Here is a 12,222-nt window from a genome sequence, read left to right as displayed (position 1 = left end):
CAGACCAACCTACAAACTCTGAAATCACTTACCAGCCAAGCCCTTTCCAGCAGGCACTACAAAGTACGGAACCGATGACCGAGCAGGCTTCAAGAGACACCTCTGGATAAAGTGCATGCACGATACATACAACTACACTCTGTCCACTTCTCTTTTTTATCACCAAAAGCGTGCCTAAGTAAAGCCTCAACCCACACTTCTCTGTGTCACAACACACACTCCTCTCATCAGTCTGAAGTACAACCACTCTTGCTGGTTCCAGCTTGGCAGTGATTGGAGGAGATATGCAAACTCTGGCTTTCAACCAATCAGAGAAGGAAAGACTGATGTGAGGCCACATCAGGGGGCGGAAGAAGACCATATATGGAAAAACTAACTTTACACAACTCTTTCCTTTTTCAAGAACTAAGTGCCCTGACTGTGCACCGGCACTTGAGACTTGATGTTTCTCATATGCATCACAACCTAGGGCCAAAGACCGACAACAAGAAGGGGAAAGACAACCCAGTCTCGTGGGATTTCTGAGCCTCAGAGTCGGTAACAAGTTCTCCTACAGCAACCATGAGTGCACAGCCTTTGTTTCTTCCCTACTAGAGTCGCCAGCTCTCCTTTTCATAGATAGTTGTATAGTTGTACATATAGCACCTAGAAGCCTTGTGTGTGTTGTGCTCAATAAATAAAATTACCATAACATAACACTGCCGTCAATGCCTACTTCTCAAGTCCTCTAGAACCTGGTCAACCTACAGGAGACACTAATTCCAAAGGCCTTATTTCTAGATTGGAAATAAATAAATCTATGTTCAGATTGTGCTTGGTGACTACCTCAGCAGAACTTCTGTTAAGTTGAGGGCCCTCTGGGTTTATCCTGTCCAATCAGGAAGAAACCAAGTTGTCCACAGTAAGGGCCAGATGTAGCAAAGGGTTTTCCCCATTCTGTGTCAATGGAAAAATGTGTTCGTACATATGGCCCTAAGTCACTTCTTTATAAATAGCTCTGTGCAAAACGATGAACAAAAAATTTTAGAATAATTTCATGTGTAGGATTGCCAATGGTATGATTCTCAGTCTTGTTTGGCTTTTAGTCGCATTTTGTTTTTTCCAAAATGACCTTTCATCTAAATGATCTGTCATAACACAAAGGTAAGTACAGTGAATCAGGGTTAGTTTTTCTACAGTCGCAAAGGTAACAGTTTCACCTTTACAGTATCAGAATCTGTCTCACCCCTGTGTGGAGTCCTTGTCATCAGTGTACACTGGGTTTTATCTGCAGTCTGCACTTTTCACTTCCTCACCTGGTATTTTTCACTGCAAAACCAAGATGCTTCTGGGAATTTGGGTATTTTTAATGCTGATAAGTGGCCCAACCAGGGACCTTAAATAGTTCCATATCAGGCATGTGTTCTTTTCAGCTCTCTTCTTTCTAGTATTTGTTGTACGTACAATAGAAAGGCCACACTGCACGCACAGAATGTAAAGATATGTCAGGCGTACAGCCAGTCCTGGAAAAGATCTAACAGACCCTCAGTGCCTACTCTGAAAAATTCTAAATGCAGGAGCACAAAGTTTTTCTTAGGAGCCCAAGGCCGGGCCTGCTGAAAGCTGGGGTTGCTGAACCCTGAGGCCACCTGGTCTTGATTCCACCTCATCCCTCCTTCTTTGACCACCCAACACTTCCTGTCTCTTTATCTCATGAATACCGAGGCCGCCTGGTCTTGATTCCACCTCATCCCTCCTTCTTCTACCACCCGACACTTCCTGTCTCTTTATCTCATGAATACCAAGGCCGCCTGGTCTTGATTCCACCTCATCCCTCCTTCTTTGACCACCCAACACTTCCTGTCTCTTTATCTCATGAATACCGAGGCCGCCTGGTCTTGATTCCATCGCATGATGTTTTTTTTCCTCCTTCTTACACTTCCTTTCTCTTAGAGGGGTAATGAAACTTGAGGGGGCCTCCCTGCAAAGAACATGGAGCCCCCCCACCCCGGACTCACTCAGGAGCTCTCAGGCCAGGTGCTGTGCTGAGGGCCCCCCTGGAGCTCAGGGCCCCCTCAGCCGCCCGCAGGGGCTACAGAGGCCTTTGTTATGACACTGCTTTTGCTTTCTCTTTATCTCACTCTTTCAGTTCTCTTACATCCCTGCTTTCTTCTTTTGCCACGGCTCTCCTATCTTTATCTTCCTTGTTCTTTCTCCCCTTCTACCTTTTACGTTGTTGTTCTGCGTAAAAGTCAGAAATTATAAAAAATAATTTTCGGTGAGCTCTAACTGCCACCACTGAGACAAGTTCAGTACTGTAGGTGCCTCTTAACACATGCTAAAAATCCTAGTAAGAAATAACTGAAGCATAAATAACAAAAGGATTATTTCCAAAAGTTCATCTTCTTCTCTATTTATCCCTCCCTGCACTAGAACAAAAGATAATCCCACTTTTGTTGTTTTTACATTAGGTATTTTTTGGGATATATTACTACTGAGCACACATCTTACTCTTGGCACTAGACAATGCAGGAGGTTTGCCAAGTTTCTGGGAGACTTTGGAATGGGGGCGTGTGTCAGTCATACGCCCTCGCGAAACCAGATAATGACCATTCTTAGCATGTCAAGAAATCAGGTCACAGCGATTATTGTGGGCAGTGCAGTTCATCCTCTTCAAGGTGTTGTATTAGATACAACACCCTTTACTTAAAGGAGCACTTCTATCAGAATTAGCCAGCAGCTCCTGAAATAAAGGTGTTTTTCAAGAAGCAACAACAACCACAGGGATGGATAGAAGGGGAAAGTATTCTCCTTTTCATTCCTCACCTCCAGAAAATCCTCATCCGCTCAAACGCATTTGGTCACTTTTATATAGAATTTAATGTTTAGATTAAGGTTTTGCTAAAGTTTCTCAGGAATTGAGGACCTTAAGGTGGTGTAAAGTCCTCTATGAATGTCAAACATTTATTATAAAACATGTCAGTACTGACTAATCTGGGCTTACAAGCGGGGATGACAGGGCCACCCCAAGATGGTTTTCATCGCTTCTGTCCTTCAGTTCTTGAGCTGTGGAGTTCTAATCAGTCAGGCCTCAAGCTCTTCCCCAGACTAGGTGGATTTCCTCAGGGCTCCTTCCTCTCACCTCGTCTTTGCAGTTTGCAGCTCGAGTGCATGTTGTCACTAGGAGTGGGTCAGTCACCTGCTTCTAAACAGATCTGTTCCTAGAGGGGCCTAGTCACAAAGGGATTTTGGTTTACAAGTAGTTCGTATGAAGCACTCTTGTGCATACTCGTACATGCTTTTAAGGACTGGCTCCAAAACTTCTAAAATGATAATAACTTGAGAATATCAAATGGAAAGGACTGTGCCCTCGTTCTAGTTTTGCTGGTTGGGAGTTTGACGTGTAGGGGATGATTTACAAAGAGATGTAGGGCATGCAAAAGAGCACTTCCTTCCTTACTCACTCACTTACTTCCTGTACTCATAAATGATTTTGTGAATCAGTCCTCCAATGGCTCATTCATCAGACAATACAACCACAAAAATTTCTCCACAGAACCTGATAAAATGAGAGAGCTCCTTTTCACCCAAATTGAATCATGCTAGGGCAGAAGTCCTAATCCATTGCTCCAAAGACATCTCTGCTACAGTGGTTCAACATCTCTGCCTGCAGGCATTTGGCCAGTGTTAATAACTTGGGCTAAGTCATTGGGTTCATTAATGATCAGAACCTAGCAATGATGCCACATGTCTTGAGACTTGCTAAGAGTGCCTCCACCCGGATACACCTCCTCAAAAAGCAAACACCAACAACACCACCACCAGACTTCAGATCTATTACGAAGCCTTTGGACCTCTGATTGCTACTCTTAGAAACCAAAATCAACATCAAGCTCCCCTGCACAAGGTGCAGGGCCATGCATCTGTGCCCTGTGGCCAGCCTGAATGAGAAGCTCCACATCAGAGGAGGGTCTCGCGCCTGAAGGAGAAAGTTTAGGCTGATATTTCAAGTTCCTCCCAGAGGGTTCAACCCACCAGTCTGCTGGGGTTGGTGCAGGGTGATGGAATGAGCAAGGGGACTTTGGTTCTCCCTGCAGACAATAATGCTCCCTTATCAACCATTCTAGTCAGTTATGTTATGCACGCTTGGAGCTCATTGCCACCATGCGTGTGGCGGTCCTGAAGCCCTGTTGCATTCTGGGGAAGTATACAGTTCTGGGATGACGCCGTCTTGTGCATACCTGTTTCTTGATCTGCAATGAAAACATTTCATTTGTGTTATTTATTAATGAACCCTTTCTTTCATTTATGCATACCATTTATGTGACTCAACACTATCCCCTAATGAGCCCTCACCGCAAGCACCATCCCCTCTTCATCCATACTCTGTTTTCCAGAAATAGTACCTTTTACCAGTGGCCTCAATGAAACATAACCATGAGGCCAGCAGAATATCAGCTGCTCTTTGACCCCGACAACGTTGTTAGCAGGGCTTAATTTGTGTTTGTTGTTTCCGGTGCGGAGCACCAGCACTTATTTTTGAGGGCCGGGGCTTATTCTTATGCCTCAACAATTTACTGCGAGCACAAGACACATTTGGGAAAGATGGAGGATGAGAAAAATGAAAAAGTGTCACAAAAGGGAAAAATCTGAGAGCTGCAAGAGTGAGCTGAAGGGGCAGGGAGGGGCAGTAAATGGTTTGAAGAGGCCGGAGATGGCTTCAGGATTATGCTGCCTCAGTATCCTGTGCACATTTTATTTGCAGCAGCAGCGTTTTTAAGATGGGAACTTTGGGCTGGACTAGTTTGCGATATCATCACAGGAACATTTGGCTAAGTAACTTGATATTGTGCAGGAAAGGGACCACCGCAATCTGTGTTGTCAACTGATTTTTTATTGGTTTTCTCTGGAGTCAGAAGGTTGCACCCCGCCACTTTGCAGCTCCTTGAAGTATTTGGATACAGTATATAGCTCCTTTCTGTCAGTTTTCTTTTGTAGCATGTGGACAAGTCACACCACAACAACCACCTGAAGCAAGCCAGACCTACTGACTACGGCAATGCTTATTAGCTGGAATGAAGAACAATTTTCATTTTGTTGTTAATAATTACAATTGAAGATGTGCAATTCTGAAAATATGAAACTGAAATAAAAATGACTGAGGTCTGTGGAAGGAGCAGTTGCCTTCGAATTGTCCCCAACACTCCTGTTCCCCTCTTCACACGCCTTTCTTCTGCAGTCTCCCGCTCTGTTGAATATTTACTCCTGTGTTCTCCACTCTGTTTCTGAAATGTTCCATCTGCATATTTCACACTTTCTAAAAATTAAAATAAATAAAGTATGCAAGAGGGAGACAGAGACTGAAAGAGAGAGAGAGAGGCTGAAAGAGAGACACTGAGAGAGACTAGGAGACTGAGACTGACTGGGACAGGAAACAGGCCCAGGCTCCAGTATAAAGGTGGCCTCCGTTACCGAATTAAAAAGCTAAAACAAAAGGGGCCCATATTTGCAAACTGGGGTCGTTTTTTGTAAAGACTGCATAAGTGTTTTGCAAGGTAAGGGAGACTGCAAGAATGTGAGCTTCCCACAAGCAATGTTTGTTTTAATGTCAGGAACATCAACTTTAAAAAGCAGCCCAGCAGAACATAAACAGGCCCACAAACAGCTAGACAATGGCCCACACACTGCCCAGTCAGACTCACCCATCGGGCACTGCTGTTTAGGCCAAACCAAACCTGGGCATCACCCATCCACAGGAAAAGGGACCTACCTGGCCTTCTTTTACTTGGGGTCACCACACATCCCACCTCCGTCCAGTGGTTTCATTTGTATCCAGTAGCTCACTGGAACACCGGGTGGGATGCCACCCCAGTTGGTAAATGGTTACATTATCGTTATTAAAGCAGAGGGCATCTGACACTGGTGAGAACCAGAACTTACTGTCAGTAATAAATGAAGTATTAGGTTATTTTTGTGTTTGCCTTGCGGAGTAAGGCCACGGATGTCAGGAATTTCAGCTCTCTGGCATCCAGGGTCATAGTAATCAATAGTGCAGCAGGTACAGTGACACCAGGGCCACGACAGACCCAGTGCTTCGTTTTACTATCCAATCAGGGAGCTGGAGGGGCATTTCCTTGCTTACAGTAGGGCTCAAGACACCCGTGCTACGCCTCTGCGTGAGTCATATATTTTTCTGAGGTGCCCGCACCCCTGTTTTACATGATGTCACTGAAAGAAACTGGTCGGTGCTCAAGCAGGGAGAGGTGAAGGTTTCATCCTGGCAGAAGTGACCCCCCAACTCTTCACTACGTCCATCAGCTGACTTGTTACGGTTCTGCTAGTTCTCCGAAGCAGGGCTGCTATCTCTCTGGCTGGGACATACCGGACATTCTTGGCGCTAGCTTCAAGGCTGCAGAGAGGAGACAAGGCCGAGGCCCGCCCGCCAGGCGTCATAACTCCCCTCTCCCCACACCCCCTGTGCCCAGGGCGACCTCTGGACACCGGAGACGACCTGGGGCCGTGCTCCTGACGCCGCTGCAGAGGCTGTCTGATAAGTACCAGTGACACAAAGACCGCTCCCACGTCACCAGGGGCCACAAGCACAACAAGCATTGGCACAAGCAATCGCTCGGTCTTTCAATTTGAAGCCGACTAAAATATTAAATAAAAACACACACTCTTACAGTAGAAAAACAGAGCGAAAATGAGTGTTTTCTCTATAGTGTTTCTAAAAGATAATTTCATCTGTCCTCGTTCAGTTTAGTTTTGAGTTGTAAAATAGACCCGCCTTCGTGCGCAGGGACGTCTTAAGGGTTTTAGGGACCTTGGGCCAAAAAAGTAATTTGGGGGGCCCCATTCGGAAAAACTTTTAATGATGCTCCAGTTTCAGCTCTTCCGTGCCCTCTTTAGCCTGGCCACTGTCAGTGCACAGGGACACTGGTCCAAATTCTAAATGTGTTTACATTTATTATTCAAAGATAGTGACCTATTTACAATCCAATATTTGTGGCCCCGCCCACTTTTCACAATTGAAGAGCTGTTTTGAACTAAAAGAAACTGTGTTTATGGATGTTGCGTAGTGTTTACAAACCCGCTCTTCAAAATCTAACTTTGACTTTCATAGACCACCCACATTAAAAATAAATTAAAGGAACACATTGTTTAAAACAATCTGTTTAAGAATTACTGGAGGTAATCAGGGCAAGACTTCTGCACAACAGAGCTGGCTCTATCAGGGCCCCCCAGAAAGGCTGGGGTCCTGGACCAGGGCCCACCTCGCCCATGCCTTAAAACGTCTCTGCTCATGCGTTGGAATGCAGGCACTCTACAGGAGGGAGAGTGAGCATGAGGTTCAGAGGGAACTGCTCCTTTGGGCAGACCCAGAGCCCACTCAGTGTACAGTTTAATGAACTGGTAAAAATACAGTTATGCAGACCGCTTCACTGCCAAGCCAGACCTAAAAAAACAAAATCCTCAGTGTAACCTTACCGTGGCCTGGGACGACTTGATTCGGGGTCTCTTGGGAAACTGACAGTACATACTTTATCTACTCAACCACTACCTCATATGGTCCTTACCAAAGTGTGCTAGGCGGACGTCGCTTTAGCAAGGAATGGAACGGGGAGATGAAAACAGACTAATACAATTTTCAATAAGTAGTTGACGCGTTCTACCTAATGACCCCAACACCTGATGAAAGTCATTTGAGGCAAAGATTCGTCCTCTTTTAGATTATACACAGGATTACGTACACCCAGTTCTGTGCTATACGCCAGTGTAAGCCTCTGATGAGTTTCGAGGCATTAAGCAAGTAGGAGGCCAAGTTCCTTTATTAGCTCATGGAACTCGGAGGTGGCTTGCACATACTTCTATTTAGGATGTAACTTATTTCTTGTGATAAATAGCCTCCTTATCCATAACTAATTTGAGTTCTTCCGCTCTTCGCTTTCTTGTTAGCTCAGGTATTCACAATAAATGTGAAAACTGTGGTGTGAGTGGATATGGCAGTGTGCAGTGAGTAATTTGTTGCATAAATTAACCAGTTGAAATAAGTCGGTTTGAAGGCTGCCTGTGGGTTACCGAAACTATGCAAATACGCAAGTAACAGTAATTTGGGGCAAAACATCCTACCACAGGAGCATGGGATTAATGAACTAAGAGAAAGCAAGTGGCTGCTGGGTACTGCTGAACTTTTACCCATAGCATAAAGAGAGAGCCTAGTTTTAGAAGGCCTCTTGTGAGAGCGAAGTGGTCAAGAGCGAAAGGTGGGTCCTCTTCAGAGGCCACAAGGTCAACCAATGTGTTATACAAACCTCAGAAAGGCTTTTTTTTGCAAGATTTGAGCCACAAATGTTGTTAATCTTGTCAAAATCTACTATCCCTCCGGCCACTCACCTAAAAAAGTATTAATTATAGGACAGTCAGTAGGCACCCGAGAAAGACCAGCGTCTGAGTATCCACACCTGACACAAGCTGAGACTGCATCATGGCTGGATTACCTGGATGGCGTCAGCATGGGTTCATTATGAGCGACGCAGCCTCCTGGTTTTGGCATCCTTTGTAGTCTGCCAGTGAGTTTTTAGGGGGGCTGGTGAAGACTCTTTTATCCATTCATTTAGCCATGTTATTGAAGCATTTAAGCTTCCCATGAGGGCACCAGGAAGCCTGAGATACCAAAGAGGAAGAGTTAAGCGGGAAACAGCCCACAACAGTGACGCCGGCTCATAATTGAGCCGACAGCAATATTGTGGTGTGTAGGGTGCACCAGCACCCGTCGCCCTTTAACTGTCTGCAATGCAATGCAGACAGTGACAAGCACAACAGGGCTGGCCATGATGCCCCTGCACTGTCCATGCCAAGTTCATGGACAGTGCAGGGGCCCCCATGGGGCCTCCTGCACCCCGTCTCCGCCAGCCTTTACATGGCGGTACTACCTCCATGGAAAAGCTGGCGGAGAAGGGACTCGTAATCCCGAGGGCAGCAGTGGAGAAGTGGCGGTGCTGGCGGTCCAACCATGACGCAACCGCCACAGTCGTAATTGTGGATGTCGGACCGCCACATTGACGGCGGTTCGACCGCCAACACGGCCCGGACGGTCTTAAGACCGCCGGGTCGTAATAAGGGGCTTAATCACATGCTGGATGGATGGAGCAAACTTTTTAATGGAGCAACCTTTTTAATGACAAAATTACAAAGAAAGGGAGCACACTGCCTACACTCCAGCAACAAAGTCCAACCCCAATGAATCATGGTAAATGCAGTCGAATTCGTAGTCCATTCCGAAAGTAATAAAGTCTTTCACCTCTGTAGGCGCAGCAAGTGCTGTTTATCCCTGTACACGTGTTTCTGGGTTTAGCCCATCATCAGCAGGGAGCAGCATGGTATAGGGGCTTGCTTGAAAGAAGGGACTAACCCAGAAACACATGTGTCCAGAGATGCACAGTAAAGGCTGTACCTACTTAAAGGTGAAATATTTAAAAATTAATGGAGTTCGTTTTTTGAAGATACTACATCTACCATGATGCAATGGGGCAGATTAATTGCTGGGATGTCAGGCAGGTGCGCTCCTAACTGTTTGTAACCTTTTTAATGATCCAAGCACGAGGAGGATCAATAAAAGAAGGTAGGTGGTCCACTGGATGCAAAGACACTTGTTATTGATTTAAGATGGTCCACTGGATGGAAGGACATCCTTCGCTGTTTTAAAGATGGTCCACTTGATGGAAGGACACCTGTAACTGATTCAAAGATGGTCCATTGGATTGAAGGACATCTATTGCTGATTGAAGACTGGTCCATTGGATGTAAGGACACCTGTTACTTATTTCAGAATGGTCCACTGGATGGACCAACACCTGTTTCTGCTTAGAGGGTGGCCATCTAAGGACCTACCGCAGAGTCATGGATAGCCACTCATTTATCCAGGTAAAGGGCCGCCTTCTTTCTCTGTTTTAGTTGTTCCTATGAAGGCCTCCCCAGCCCCTACAATATATTAGTGTTAAGAACTGCCACCCAGTCGTTGTTGCTCTTGTGTCCCTGAAAACTCCTGTTGGTTCGCCACTATGCAATACAGTTGAAATCATATACGCTTTAAAGTCCTGAGGCAGGGAGTTGTTAGTCTCTAATTGATCACATTTTGCAAAGATTCCACACATCTGACCTGATTCATGTCTGGCCATGTTTATTTTTATCATTTTGTCTCTGTTGTAATATTTTAATAAATGTACAAAATGCACTAGGCTTTTTCAACCTGAAGATTTAAGGATTCTGCAAAAAACGAAATGGTGTCTAAAAAAACCTCAAATAAATTTTCTGATGATCATAAAAACATCACCAAATTTCTGAAAATGTTATTTTTATAAAGAGTCCAATTGTTAACGTTTATTTCTAAGATGCTTTTATTGAAAGATGAAACTTGTGGGCACCCAGGGCAACACGGTGTGTCAGTGCCAGAGCAGGGAATATAATGTTTCAAGTTCTTATGACTCATTTCCTCTTGTCTGTTTTCAATCTGTGTCTGCAGGAAGCTGAACCTGGAGCTGGCGAGAAGTAAACCCAAATGAACCCATCAAATTTGTGGTAAAGTTCGACCTGCTTTACCTCGCGAGGCCTATCTTCACCTAAAACCCAGGCTGAGCTAAGTGCATTACAAGGGTCTGGAGTAAAAGGTGTGAAAGAGATCTGTAGTTAGGAAGGTACCGCTGGATTACATCCTCTGTGGGTGCACCAACACTTTTCATCACAGCTACCATCACATTTGAAACCAGTGCTTAATTTGTAGACTAATAAGTGCCGGTGCTCAAAACGCGGCTCAGAAACCTGCGGCGGCACCAGCGCGCCGAGTACCACGCTGCGTGTTCTTAATTCCACCTCAGGACACTTTAATCCACTGCCAGACAAAGGGGACACAGCAAACTGAAAGTGTCCTGGACGCACCATGAAATGCAGACAATGCCTGTGGGTTGCAGAACAGGTATGTGAACTGAAGGAGGAGGACAGCTAGGTACATATATTTTTAATAATTACTGGGCCCATCGCACAGGGGAGAAAAATCCAATAGCCCCGGCCCTGTTAAATAAGTGCCGGTGCTAAGCACCGGAACCCACCGGCACAAATTAAGCCCTGTAAAACACTTGTAATGTGCAACGTACCATTCAATAAGATTGCCTGCAGGGTAGCGCCTAGGGTCTCACTCAGTGGGGTAATCCATCTAGGCCAGACCCTGTGGTCACAAGTACTAATCCAGCGGGCCCACTCGGCATTTCATCCTTCCAAGGTTTATTAAATGAGCAGCATTGAGATGGACAAAAATTAGCACCTGTTATCTGTACGTAGCGCCAAGAGACCCCTCAGTGAAAAAGTGTGCTGTCTGCTGATGCAGCTGTGCAGTGCTCTAAATGGAAATATATAAGTGCAGGTACTCACTCTTTAATGTACTTGTTTTCTCCCAAGAGTGCCAGTTCTCTCCCATTAAATGTATTGCAGCAGAGAGGTGCTGCTACTCTCCCTTTCAAATTAAAGAAGTGCAGGTACTCGGTACCGGGCAACACCTGCCCATTTAAAGCACTGGGGCTGTGTGCAAATACAATGAAAGTGTCATTCACTCAGAGCAGATGTTGACCTTTTTAACAAGACAGCACTTGCTCTTAGAACAGCAGCAGCGTACTGTTCTAAAACCAAAGACGTTTCAACAAAATTGATGTGCATATTTCTCCATATGCATTTATTCATAAACTGACACATTAATTCACTCAATTCTCCTGTAGCGTTTTTCATTTAATTTTCATTTAAATTTGTTTGTTTTAGAAATACATTTTTTATAGCTAATACAATTTCAAAAGCGATATTTTATGTATAAGACTTTCTTTTTCTAGTAATGTGGGATGCATTTGGTTTGTGGTTTGTATATAATGAACAATGTAACTGTTCAAAGTAATATTGCATGCCACAGTCCCCTGTAGACTTTAGCACATAATTCAGCCTAATATGGCTGCCATGTATATCTGCATTTTGCATTAGCTTCTCTCACGAGTGTCCTTCTTTTATGTTGGTGGCTGCAGTTCTGCATGCTTTTTAGGGTCGAGCGCACATGCGCTCTGTCCCTGTTGTAATCTTTCTTTGGGCTTGTGACCACGCCCATGTTACACCTGTCACTTTCATTGGTTCCTGGGCTTGCCTTTTAAAATCTGCTTGCTTTCAGTAGTGAAAGGCATGCATACGTCCTTCCTTTTCTGGTATTTAGCC

At 45.0% G+C, this 12,222-nt stretch overlaps 1 long non-coding RNA gene across 2 annotated transcripts in view; it reads left to right on the top strand.

Moving 5' to 3' along the window:
- Positions 1–12,222, top strand: part of LOC138268470 (uncharacterized) — a 108,330-nt gene that overhangs the window by 85,540 nt on the left and 10,568 nt on the right. Inside the window, exon 1 of one of the 2 annotated variants that reach the window (XR_011200013.1) lies at positions 10,501–10,557. The exons of the other annotated variant lie outside the window; for it this stretch is intronic. This is a non-coding gene — a long non-coding RNA (uncharacterized lncRNA). Of the gene's footprint in view, positions 1–10,500; positions 10,558–12,222 lie in introns of those variants that run through there. 2 annotated transcript variants of the gene reach the window in all.

Source organism: Pleurodeles waltl, chromosome 12, assembly GCF_031143425.1.
Source record: "Pleurodeles waltl isolate 20211129_DDA chromosome 12, aPleWal1.hap1.20221129, whole genome shotgun sequence".
Taxonomy (NCBI): domain Eukaryota; kingdom Metazoa; phylum Chordata; class Amphibia; order Caudata; family Salamandridae; genus Pleurodeles; species Pleurodeles waltl.
Note: the sequence above shows the minus strand (reverse complement) of the source record. Positions and strands in the feature narration are given on the sequence as shown.